General features: G+C 35.5%; 1 protein-coding gene and 1 long non-coding RNA gene across 5 annotated transcripts in view; both read right to left on the reverse strand.

Annotated features, from left to right (window-relative positions):
• arhgap42b (Rho GTPase activating protein 42b) overlaps positions 1-14,202 on the reverse strand; it is a 224,023-nt gene that overhangs the window by 118,364 nt on the left and 91,457 nt on the right. The gene's annotated exons all lie outside the window — the stretch shown is intronic.
• LOC141378769 (uncharacterized) lies at positions 10,666-13,191 on the reverse strand. Its single transcript, XR_015515239.1, has 3 exons — positions 12,611-13,191; positions 11,828-12,318; positions 10,666-10,904 (listed from the first exon to the last, which is right to left on the reverse strand). It is a non-coding gene; the product is annotated as an uncharacterized LOC141378769 (long non-coding RNA).

Raw genomic sequence — 14,202 nt, forward strand, 5'->3', positions numbered from 1 at the left:
CATCACAACTGTGTAGTATGGGGGCGGCAGCGTCATGCTGTGGGGCTGTTTTGCTGCAGGAGGGACTGGTCAACTTCACAGCAAAGATGGCATCATGAAGAAAGAACATTATGTAGAAAAACTGAAGCAACATCTCAAGACATCAGCCAGGAAATTAAAACTTGGCCTCAGATGGGTCTTCCAAACAGACCATGACCCTAAACATACTGCCAAATAAGGTACAATGTGCTGTAAGGACAACAGAGTGAATGTGTGTATGGACAACAGAGTGAATGTTTTGGAGTGGCCAAAACATTCACTCTGAGCCCTGATCTCAATCCTATAGAAAATTTGTGGGCAGAGTTAAAAAAGCTGGTGAGAGCAAGACTGATCTGACTCAGTTACACCAATTCTGTCAGGAGGAATGGGCCAAAAATCCTTTAAACTTTTGTAAGAAGCTTGTGGAAGGACACCTAAAACATTTGACCAAAGTTATACAGTTTAAAAGCAAAGATTAAAAAAATACCAAGGAAATGAATGTAATCCTTTAACTGTCTAGAAATTAATAAAAACTCTCTAAAAAATTCTCTCATTATTGTGGCATTTAGGAAATGTAAATAATTTAGGTAATCCTAACGGACCTAAAATAGGCATTAAAAAAAAAAAATGGTTGTTCCTTTTTTATTTTAGAGTGTATGTAAACTTCTGGTTTCAGCTCTATATATATTTATATATATATAATTAAAAATGTGGTTTAAAAATGGTACAAATATGCTAAACCATTTACTCCTTTTTTCATACAACCTGAGAAGATTGCATGTAAAAGAAAAGAGTGATAAATGATGCAACACCGCTAGTTAGGAGAGTTCAGAGAGATCTACAATTATAAATCTTCAATGAACACTAAATCCATCATGCTTTTTTGGAAATGCACTGAAAATGAAACTGTTAACAATTATTACATTTTAATCATACGATGACAAACTCATCAACTCTTTCAAGCTGCTCGTAAAAAAAAACTTTTCATAATAGTTCAAAGCAAAGGCCGACAAGGAACAAAAGCACCTGATTCATTCCGAGCATTCGAGAAGCGTCAGCTGTGATCCATATACCACTCTAATTGGTGTCAGTGAGGTTGACTGCAAAAATTTGCTTTGAGCTGAAAACCGAATGTCTGCTGAATTCATTTGGATGCAGTTCAACAGATCTTGGAGCACACATGCTGCCGATAAAACCTAAAGAGAGAGGGAAATCCAATTCGGTTCTGCATTTCTACCCATAAGGCATTTCACCGGCGAGGTACATCTAATTTCTATGATAAACTCGTATTGATTTTTCATGACAGCCTTTTCAAAGTTATCAATGCAGTTGTGGTTATGCTAAAAGCGCTCTCAGCGAGACTAGTTTTCCACCTCAGGTGCTGATGCAGCCTAGTACCTGCTTCCTGAACAGACCCTCACATCCTTCACATGCTGTATACTTGCAGCGATGATTTGCAGACAGAGTAGATGAGCAGATAAAAATGCTTTTCTGCTCACAACAGCAATGCTGCCTTATTCAAGGTAACACAAGTTGCGCTGAAACTTCTAGGTAGCAATGTTGCCAGGGTTGCATTTTTTCTGCACAATTGGGCTATTTTGAAAATGCGGGTCCAGGAAAAATGACAAAAGTGTTGGTAAGTTTTTAGGCATAATGAACCATGGCTGGCTAAAAACTTCACACACAGAAATTCAGTAATTCTGTCATGATAACTCGAGAAGAGATTTAGTATGGCAATACATATACAGGTGTTAGAAAATGAAATGCCTAGTTTTTACCCTCTCAAGGCAGGCATTGCAGATTTGCAACAGTTAAAAATTAACTACCTTATTACTCCAGATACTTATTGTATGAGTTTGTTACTCAGAAGTACCACTGCAGGACTTGGTTTTCCATTAGCAACAAACAGTTTCCCCACTTGCTCACCAGATGACACAAAAGACAAAAACTGTTTCTTGGAGTACCACATGACAAAGTGACTTGGAAACATGACCTACTCAATGAGGATTTGAGATATTGGATTTGGATCCCCTACTGTTTTTGTTGTTGTTCTGCCACTGAAATGCTATTTGTTACATTGTTTGAAAAGTTGTATATAAAAAGTTATTGTTCATATCATATTCAGTCGTCTAATTACCACACTGGGTCCCAGAACGCCTTGCATGTGAAGGTCTCTCTCTAAAACAAAAAGTCAGGATTCTATTGTACTACCCCATATGATAATTTTCCCCAAATATCAGATTTTTCCTGTTTCTAAAACCACAATATTTTATTTATATGATGTAGGGCCTCCTTTTGTGGCCAATACAGCCTCAATTCGTCTTGGGAATGACAGATACAAGTCCTGCACAGTGGCCGGAGATATGTTGAGCTATTCTTCTTGCAGAATGGTGGCCGGTTCACTACTGTTGTAAAAAGGAATATGTATTTTTTTTATTTATTATTGTGTCTTTTTCTTTTCATTAAACAATTGTATTTGTATTGGTTAAGGGCGATATATTAACTGAACTTCTGCTTAGTGTGATATGTTTGCATACTAATCAAGCTTGTTTACAGAAGTAAATGAAGCTGATAGAAATGCAAATGTCTGATTGTCTAAAATTAACTCGAGCTCTTCAGTGAAACTTCCTGTGAGCACAGAATTTTCTGTAGAGAAGTCTTGTGCTTTTGACGTAGTGCAGAGAAAAAGAGGAAGTATGTATGGGTGCGGCCAGTGGAGGATTGGAGAATGATTGACAAAACTCCGCCTGTTAATATCAGCTACAAATAAAAGTGTGAATCAGGGAATGAAATTTCCTGAGCACCTCCTGAATGTAACTTTTGCATTGCATTGAGGATACTAGAATTCTGTGAATCGAATTATTCATTTTATCACCTTGGAATTATCAGGTTCTATCTGCGTTCTGAATGATTTTGAGATATTGAGCTTCAAAGTTTTTGCATTCCATATAACAGTATGTGTAACATTTGTTTTTTAAATAAAAAGCCTCAAAATGTAAACAACTTATTAAAAAACATCCCATAATGTAAATAAGTTGTCATTTTATATTATGTCAGTAAATCAATTTTGGCAAAAATGTCAACCTTATAATTCTAAGGTGATGATTTGTATGCATTAAATTACCAACATTAATTAATTAATTAATTAACGAACAGTGTCGTTTCAGAAATATTCATTTTATTGGTTAATGATGAGATGATACTAAAGTCTGAATAAAATACATTGGAATGAAGAATAAAATTTATTCAAATAGAAAATGTATTTCAAATTGGAATAATTTAACAATTACTGCTATTTCAAATGAATTATTTTTATTATTTGATTTAAGAAAATAACTGAAAGTTGTTACATTGACCCCTAGTAAATTAATTTTATTCATGCAACTGTGATTCCTCTTTTTGTCTTTGTTATATTCAGTTGTGAGAGAAATGCAGTGTCTTTTCTTCAAAGGCACATTTGTCTTAGTTACAGTAAACTCAAATAAACTTGCCTGTTGTCAGGTTCTGGCTGTAGGGCAGTGATTTAGTCTTAAGTCCTGGAGCCTTGGTATAGTAAAGCACATGTGCATCTCCCCATAAATGCCCTCATGAGACCCATTAACAAACTCTGTAAACCTTGGAAACAATCGCTTCTTTTTTGGTCTGTCTGCCCTCTCTCTCGTCACGCTCGATGTGACATTCCATAAGACCGGCCTCAGCAAACTGCAGAACGCAATCACAGAGAGCATAAACAAAAGCGCAACTCGTCTAAACCAGGTTATAGTCTGCATAAACTTTAACACTTTAAATCTAATACTAATAATAGGAAATTGGGTGTAATGTCATTTTTGCATAATTCTTCATGACTGATAAGCATAGTTTACTCAAAATTACTTTTTACTGCAATGAAAGACAAAAAGAACAAAATAAAAATATACAACAGTTCTGTCTGGTTCTCCAATCTGATTGGCTGATAGCCGTGAAATAATAAAGTAATATGAGGACTTGTACAGCCTCTTCAAACTTGTGTATTACTGCGCCCACACTATCAAGAAGGCTAAACAACTCTCTACACAGTTATAAAAATATTGCAGCTGTTGGACAACATAATGTACTTTTGAGGCTTTTTTAGTCGAGGATGTAGTTGTTTAGATTGCAACTACGCAGTTTTTTGGTAGTGGCTATTTGAAAATCTGTTATCATAAATTCGGGACTTTCAGCCTGTCATAATGCCCGTAGCGAGCACTTCTCTGATGGCTACTTATTCAAAAATATAGTTTGTGTCTTTATTTTAGTCTACTGTAAAATGTTTTTTGTTTAAGCTATATTCCAAGGCAATATTTTGGTCACAGTCATCTGTTATTTACTCCAGAGCAAATAGATTTGACTGCAATGTTAAGTTTAGCTTAATGCTGAATAAAAACTTGGTTATTTTTTGACGGATTTTCTTGTCTTTATATGTATATTGTATCTTCCTTAACAGGGCGAAGCAGTGGCGCAGTAGGTAGTGCTGTCGTCTCACAGCAAGAAGGTCGCTGGTTCGAGCCTCGGCTCAGTTGGCGTTTCTATGTGGAGTTTGCATGTTCTCCCTGCGTTCGCGTGGGTTTCCTCCGGGTGTTCTGGTTTGCCAAAGACATGCGGTACAGGTGAATTGGGTAGGCTAAATTGTCCGTAGTGTATGAGTGTATGTGTGAATGTGTGTGTTGATGTTTCCCAGAGATGGGTTATGGCTGGAAGGGCATCCGCTGCGTAAAAACTTGCTGGATAAGTTGCTGGTTCATTCCGCTGTGGCAACCCCGGATTAATAAAAAGACTAAGCTGACAAGAAAATGAATGAATGAATGAATGAATCTTCCTCAACATTGATAATACAAAAATCACAATATTAAAATTATTTCCAATGCACTTTTGATCTAAATACTAAAAACTGCACTTCTGAAAAAAACACCCATAAATAAAACATAAAAGTACCAATAAAAAAAAACACTGTATATATTTTCTTTTTCATCCCTACATGAAATAATGCATGAGATTTACCCCCAGCAGAGCTTGTCTGAACTCTACTATAGCTGTATGTCAAATCTAAGCAGTTCCTTTTGAATGCAAATCACGTCAAACAGAAGCTTAATATGAGGGTGTAATAAACCGTGAGTGGTTTAAGGCAGAACGCAAGCATAAATGTTCCCTGGAACTCAAGATTACACGAACGAACGCAGCTGAGAGCCTGTCTTCTTAATAGCCTTAATGTAAGCTGGGATGTAAAAGGCTGTCTAAAACACAAAACAAGCTAAGAGGAACAGTGTCAGGCAAGTGAGGAAATTACCAAACAGGGTGCAAGCTGGAGATAACCACACCTGGCTAGACTGAAGGGAGAAAAAAAAGAAAGAAGAGAGAACCGAAATTCACTGCTTTCACAACATTATCGGCTCTAAGGACAGATTTGCTCCAGAACGGCTTCTGGAGGATTTCCCTAAAGGATATGATCACCTTTTAAAAAAATAAAAAAAGCCACAACATCAGGCCCCTGGACTCTGTATACCATCAGAACTCAGCGGCCTTGAACAATCTCCAGCCATGCAGAGCACAAAACACTTTCTCTCTTTCACACACACACACTTGCAAGCTTTCCATCTCTCTTTCTGCTGAGAAGGCTTGCTGTCTCACACCGGGGGAATTAAACCAGACTTCTCTTTAAAACGGTGGAATTTGATAAGTCTGTGCGCCGCAATAACACACTTGGGTGGCTGGCACGCACACACACACACATACACACACACAGAGAGAGAGATACCGATTTCTTCTGTGGCATTGAGCCAAGCAAACCATCATGACAGTAATAAAACCTTCATGCCTGGCTGGTGCCAATAACCCAACTTCACCATTTCCAAACTACTGTTGGCACCAAAATATGTATTTGAGTTAATAAAGCACTCAAAAAACAGGAAGTGGCACTAATTTGAGACACATGTGAAGCGGTGAGCGAAAGCAGCTTCTTATCACTCGGTGTCTTTCCTATTTTGGGATGTTGATTGACTCCAGATGTGACTAAGGAGGGGGGTTTTGGGGACCAGGATTTTGTTTCAATGTCTTGTCTGTGAAAAGCACACACACTGCAGAAATCGGATCTGGAATGATTTGATTTGATGTGATTTATTTATTTATTTTCGAACAAAAATATCAAACATAAAATATCATTAACAAAAAGAAATACATTTCTACATGGTCGAAAATGGAGCGGGATGAAGCATAAGCTTATTATTCTCCCATCCTATAACCACATACATCATTTGTTTATTACTTAAACTTATTTATTCTTTTATCTGTTCTTTTTATATATATAATCATCTCATATATAACATCTTGTGTATTTCAGAATACACTGTCAAAGGTAGAAATGCTTTCACTAAGGTGACACCCTGTCAAAAGGAAATTTTTGCACTTTTTAGGCTTGTATCTTTAAGGTATATGGACTGTAAGGTAACATGTATCTTTAAGGTATATGGACCCTTTAGGTCAGGGGTCACCAATCATGGTCCTGGAGGGCCGGTGTCCCCGCAGGGTTTAGCTCCAGGGTTTAGCTACCTAACTTTCAGGTACCCATATGATTTTTTAGGTATTAACATGTGCCTATATTAACATGTAAAAGAGCTTTGCCCCAGTGAGAGCTTTTATACCTTTGTTTGTGAGAGTGTAAAGTGTATTTATAATCCAGTGTTAATCAACTAAATGTATTGTGTCACTTTATGATAATTAGTAGTGTAGTTTGGCAAAACATTGACAGAAAATACAGATTGCTGGCCAGTACATTTGTGCACCTCAGCAGCTGTTTCTATGGGCTGGAGTACTGGTCCATGAACACTCAAGGGCAAACAGAATGTGAGTCTGAAACGATCGTTTTGCACATGAGTGAATATCTATCTACAATGAACTTCAGTTGATGATTTTACTAACTAACAGAATACCGGTAAAAAACTCATTAGTTAACACATCATTAAAACGATGGCATAGTCAAACAATTGTATGAATGGTCACTTTTGGTCATTGATGCTGATTGGTCAATAGTGGTGTATCATTATGCAACTCTCCTGGCAACATAAATGTTGTCAAGAATATGGATTCAGAGAGCTGTTTTTGTGCATGTAGGTGTTCTTAGTTGCAGGCTGAGAGTTTAAAACCCGAATCAGCATTTAGCATTCTGATCTCCGCAAGACAGAAATACTAACGAAGACACGAACAGATAATCGCAATTCTGCTCTCATTGGCACATGTCAATAGGTCAGCATTATTAATAGCAGTACCGCATCACAAGATGCTACCTTCAATCCCAATCGACTAAGGAGAACTGACGTTTTCATGTATATACGGCTGCCTCCGATTCAGTCTGACAGCGGAGCGCTCTGTCCATGACTGATTGGGCTCAGGGGATCAAGAGTGCACCAGCAACTACACCGTGGAAAATATTTGGAAAATTTCTTTCCGCCCTGTCTTATATTCTTCCGTTCAAAAATGTATGACACAAGGTGTTGGTAGATTCAGCCCTTCAAAAAGTCCTTTTCTTTAACTTAAAAAAAAAATAAAAAATCAACAACTGAATGTTCAAATTACTTATTTAACATGAGCTGAAGGGCGGCACGGTGGCTAAGTGGTTAGCATTGTCGCCTCACAGAAAGAAGGTCGCTGGGCCAAGTGGCATTTTAGTGTGGAGTTTGCATGTTCTCCCCGTGTTTGAGTGAGTTTGCTTCCCGGTGCTCCGGTTTCCCCCACGGTCCAAAGACATGCACATAGGTGAATTGAATATGTGTGTTTGAGTGAGTGTGTGAATGTGAGTGTGTATGGGTGTTTCCCAATACTGGATTGCAGCTGAAAGCAAGTAGGTATCACTGCAATCCGAAGACCTCCAAGTGGAAAGGATTACACCGCAAGTAGGTTGGGTTAAAGTGGTGTAGGTGGAGTAGAAGGTTGGTAGAGAGTTGGGTTTAGGGTTGGATGTAGACTTTAATAAAACACATCAGGTTACCGTGAGGTTGGGTTTAGGGTTAGGTATAGACATTGAAAAAGCACAATATTGAACTCTAAATACGACTAAATAAATAAAATACCTGAAAGCTCTAGGTTTGCACAGCCCACTTGGAGTTCAAAGGCCCGCACTTGGAGCTGGCTCCGATGTCCGGTTATACCCTTCTTGCTGGAAGGGCATCTGCTGCATAAAACATGGTGACTGTGGTGACGAAGGAAAATTAAAGAATGAATTCTTTAACACAATTGTTTTAGGACAACTTAATTGTTACATGTTCAATCAACTTGAAATCTCATTTAATAAGTTCATTTATTGGATTTGTGTTGGGACGATATGAAGGGATTGGGTGGAACCCATAATTTTTCACAGTGAGGTTGAGCTTTAATCATAAAAAGTAGATTCCTAAAATAAATTCTCACCGGTTGTTATATTCTATAAAAAAAAAAGGGGGCAATCATGAAGAGATGAAAAGCTGAAGCCAACATGTGAGTAAACCGAACCAAGTGGAAAGTTTCATCGACTTGCAGCTACATTCCATGTAGTTTCTCATTAACCATGGCTGTCCCTGGATTACAGGAAGTCTGATTAAGCGGTGAGGAAAGTCAATCGCTGAAACAAAGAATGGACAGGAGCAGCGAGCCGGACAACGTAAACAAAGATAATGGCTGTTTCCAAACCTCGCCTTTAGCTATCTACCACATATATCCTAACTGAAGTGTAACCTGAACAAATGACTGATTTCGGAATGCTTAACCTGGGCAGTGGCTCACAAATAGTTCTCATTTGCAACCTGCAGGAGACTAAACAAATATACTACATTAAACATGCACATATCACCTATATTCTATAAATGTGCTGGTTAAATATGTTTATATATAATAACTTATATTTGATTGTAGTGCAATAATATGCACTTTTTGTAAATCTGCTTTGAAACAATAATTATTGTAAAAAGATCTATACAAACAAGCTCAAAATTGATTCAAAAGCTATTTGAGAAGCTAAAGTAAATAACCATTCATTAATGAATAGATTTGATTAACTTGTTTATGATGCTTGATGATTGGGTTTTGATCGATCGAGCACTTCAAATGAAACAAAATAGACATTAAATTACAGGTCAAGCTTCAATTTTATACAATTTGCTTACTTCCAATTAAAGTTATGCTAACAAGGATAAAAGAGCAGATTCTTAAGCACATTTCATGAGTTGCATAAATGATAAGCACAATCAAATAAAAAAAAAAAGGGGCTAGGCATGGGCCGGTGTAAGATTCTGCTTGCAAGATATCCTTGGACAGAAATATCAGGGTTTCACGGTATCATGATATTGTGATTACTGCTCTAAAATAAGCTATTTTTAAATATCTGGGTAGAAAAGCAAAAACTTTGAACACAATGGGCCCTATCATACACCCGGAGCAATGTGGCGCAAGGCGCGGTGCAATTGTTGTTAGCTAGTTTCAGCTTTGCGCAAGAGTCTTTTTGACGTTTTGAGCCAGGCTTTTTAAATAGCAAATGCATTAGTGCTCATATATGCGCCCATAGGTGCTCTGGTCTAAAAAGGAAGGCGTTCTGAGGCGCATTACAGGCACGTTGCTATTTTGAGAAACTATAATAGATTTTTCAATAGACCAGAACAAAGTCGGTCTTTTGTCCAGTGCAGAGCGCCTCGCTTACACACTGCTTAATACACACAAGATATAGAGCAATACGCAAATATCTTTACATATGAAAAAGAATAAAAATATTAAGGATATATATAGGATATATAAAGTATATAAATATAAAGGATTAAAATATTACAAAACATATTATTTTCTAGCCTAAATTAATTTAAAACCCATACTTTCATGCCTTCTTCATCACGGGGGCTTTTTTAGTTTATTCGTGACAATTTGCTTTTGTATAATGTTCTTTTTATTAGCAGTATTAGTTATTATTTCCATATTTAAATTTGTTTTATTAAAAACAAGCTTCGATTTGCCCACCTGTCAGGTTTCAGACCATATGAGGCACAGCATGTGTTTTTGGATATAACTCAGTTGTTTGAGCACACTTCGTTATTATTGTTCATTTATTCGTTTGCTGGAAATTGGAACTGAATTTAGAAACTTATTTAGAAATTTAGAATTCTAAAACAAATCTTTGCACTTAACAAACAAAATGTATTATTTATAGGCTAATTGATGTCTGCGTGTACAAGGTTTCCCTATCCACGAGAGTGAAAGTGAAAGTACACTGTAAACGATTTCTTGTTAAATTAACAGTAAGTTACTGGCAACAATTATCCAGTAGCTGCTGTATTTCATAAAACAGTAACATTACTGTAATACTAATTACATTAGTATTACATTTACTATAAAATGTAATACATCATTTTACTGTTGTTGATTTTTACTGTAACACTAATTACAGTAGTGGTGCACATACTGCAAAACTGAAAACAGTATTTTATTGTACATTTTTACCATGAAGAACTACGGTATTTTAATGTTACTTTCATTATTACTGTATAGTATTTTACAGTTATTAAATGTTATTTTATTTTATTTAATAGTGCTACTTTATAATGGGTAAAAATGTTCAAAAATTGCACAAGTGTTATTTTAACTGTTCAAGACGTACAAGAAAAATAAAGAAACTGAAACTTTTAACTTCACAATAAAGGTTTATTGTGTAAACCATGCTAAAACAGTAGCAATAATTCAATATAACAGAGCAACAGAACACTAATAAACAATTGATCATTAAAACCAGTCAACAATTAATGCATCAAAAATTATTACAATTTTAAAAAAGGTGAGAATACTGCTACAAGACAGGAAATGATGAAGGCCAAATGATGTGGAAAGAGACAGTGAAAAAGGGCAGCAGCATGATGATGATCCTGCAAAAATGACAAGCAAAATCAATCACTGAAGTAAAAACTAATCATCCCTCAAACCATTTAATTCATTCAGAAACGAAACACTGCACTGCTGTTTAAATATATATATATATATATATATATATATATATATATATATATATATATATATATATATATATATATATATATATATATCAGTTATATAAAACAGTTTTTTAATTGTTTTTGTTGGTGAAATACAGTTTGTTGTCAATTCACAATTACACTAACGTTAATGGGGAAAAGATTAGCGGGCATTGTTCTTGAAGATCGCTAGTCAGGTGTGTAAAAAATAAAGTCTCATCTTAACTTAATGTCCGACTCTGTATAGCTCGAATATCTGATTCCATGATCACACTACTAGTGCTTCCACGGATTTAAGAGGGGTGAACACAGTTCATTCTGACTTTAAAAGGCTACATATTTAAAATTAAATAAATAAAATAATCTAATTTAACGTGACTAATGTTAATGAAATACTTTTAGGCTTTTAACAAATCTGCAGAGAGGCTCAGCGACACGAGGAAATGTGTTAAAGTTGAGTAGAGAACTAAAGAGCAGTCTAGCCTACTTCATGAAATGTTTGTGGTAATATTCTGCTGTCAATTCATATTACTGTATTTCAATATGCAGCAGTGATGGCATGTCAGCGAGACAAATAAACATTTTATCGAGTCATTTCATACAATTTATTTATTTATTTATTTTTTATACGAACACCTCTCCAGTGACATTTCCTCAAACTAAATCATCATAACGTTACTGTGCACAGCATCAGTAAAACATTTAGAATAATTTAAATACTTATTTTTTTAAAACAGTCACTGCTGATTACAAACTAACATTAAAAATAGGCTTACAGAAATCCTGTATGCATGATAATATAAAGATGTATTACTCACTGATGTCGAAGCACTTCCAGGTCATCAGAGATGTAGACAGGACAGAATATGTGCTATCAAATGAGCTCTTGTGCAGCCTTTGTTGGACATCCAGGTAGTATGTTCACCCACACTGTAAGAAACAAAAACAGAAACAATTTATTAAAATGTGAGGGATAGTAAACATGTTTGGTCTACAGAGAGAAGAAAATGTTTACTTTAAGCATTGATCCTAATGAATCTATTTCTGAACTACATTTAACCTTATCACGGAAACAGCATTTTTGAGCTTTCAGACCAGGGGTGCTCAACCTTGTTTGCTTTAAATTAGAATTAAAACAATAAATCTCTATGTCAAATAAAATACTTCAGATCTAAATAAAGCAGGTGTTTTTATCTAAAGGTTCCTTCCCTCCAGTTAGTTTGGCTGCAAATCCCTCCACATATGTGCTTTATTCGGTTCTTGTCTTAAGAGTAACTGTTGTCGCATTCCAGGTCCATCACAATCTGGGCTAGAAGGACCATATGACAAAAGACAAGACACATATAAATAAGTCTCAGAATAAAATATTTAAAGGAATAGTTTACTATTTTGCCACTATTTACTCCACGTGTTATAAACTAGTTTGAATTTTTGTTGAACACTAAAGCAGATATTTTTAAGAATGTTAGTAACCAGTAACTATTGATATTGCAATTCAACTTGCAATCCATGTTAAGACAAAAATGAATAGCATAAAATAACATAAAATAACAACTTGACATTTAAAAATCTAATCAAAATGAGGAAGACATCAACATTACCTTGAATAATCAAATGAGGAGTGATTGGTAGCATCAGTTTTTCAACATCAATTACTGTAGCTGAAAAACAGATAAATATAATAAGAGTAAAATAAGACTTAACATTAATTAATCTAAATCTATGGTACAATCATGACAATCTGTATGGGGTTAAAATACATTTGTACACAAATCATTCCCTGACCCCAACAAATATAGTGATATATAGTGATAATGACTTTGGCTTATATCTGTGTACTCAGAACGTACACTCACCTCAGGTACACCTGAACACCAAAAATTAAATGTACAATTAATGACACACTATACATCAAGCTCATTAACATTATTGAGAAACAGACAATTAATATGTATTTTGTTAATATTAACGTTAGCTTAAAATAATTCAACTGCATTTAATTTTCAGCTCCATTTAATAAAACAGTTAAGACTCATTTCATTATGAGTTTAGTTTAAACAACTGACTTACAGTTGAAAAATATTACCATAATGATAGCTTAGTCAAAATGACTGTGAAGACCAGAGCTTACCTTTAAACGTTTAACTTTTCATGGTGACTTCGCCTTCATCTCAGTGTTGTGCTGAAATAGAGAATGCATTAATGCAGTTACAATAAGTTAAAGTTATGTTTTTTTTTCAGGTAACTTAGCGTATGGTCAAAAACTCACTCAAGATAAACTCACTGTATCTAATACCTCGCAAACACTACAATGACCGCCTGGCGTCTGTTATTTCTTGTTTAAAATACCATTTGTTAACGGATAGCGTGACATAACATAAGAACCTAACGTTACAACTAATGTCACTTGGTTAATTCTTTTAAATTACACACTCAATACACAGAAATATATACAAAACAATCATTCAACGGACAGAATTTGACTTTAAAACACTTACCGAGGATGAATTCGCTGGATGAAAGACGACAGGTGAATTTCAAATTAGGAGAGCCGTTGCCTGCAGGTCGAGTCGTGTCCGTTCGGTTCTATGAATCGGCTCCTTAGTGAACAGTAAAGATTTGAATCCGCCTAAAACCGATTCCTTTTTGTATATGATTCATTACTATTTCGTTATACTGCTTGGCCACACGCATTTATACACTAATTATACACTAAATGCATATTGCTGAATGTGCTTGTGAACACGTGTGATCAAATAATTCCCGAGCAAACGGTTCAATACGATTCAGAGTCGCTCGAGTGCTGAACCGAACCAGTGCAAACGTGATATTGGTTACAATATAGTAACATTGTTTTTTATTCACTTTACCAGCGAAATTATTACATATATCTGACCTTGACAATAAGAATAAAGTTCGTTTGAAGTGTTTTGAGAATTAATGTTTTTTTCTCCCAGAATTCATTTCACATCAACAAGTAAATGGTAATGGCGGATGAGAAAGCCCAGCTAATATTATAAATATTGCGTTTAATATGTCACGAAATGAAATTTTAACAGTGTTTCATGCGAGAATGTAGTTCTTACAAACACAAATCTGTGATTTATTTATAGATATCATGTGTAAATTTTAAGCGTGCTTTGCCGATAGCGGAGATTCTGACCTCCAGGGTGTCCATCATCACTAATGTATA

This window comes from Danio rerio, chromosome 18 (assembly GCF_052040795.2).
Source record: "Danio rerio strain M-AB ecotype USA chromosome 18, GRCz13ab, whole genome shotgun sequence".
Taxonomy (NCBI): domain Eukaryota; kingdom Metazoa; phylum Chordata; class Actinopteri; order Cypriniformes; family Danionidae; genus Danio; species Danio rerio.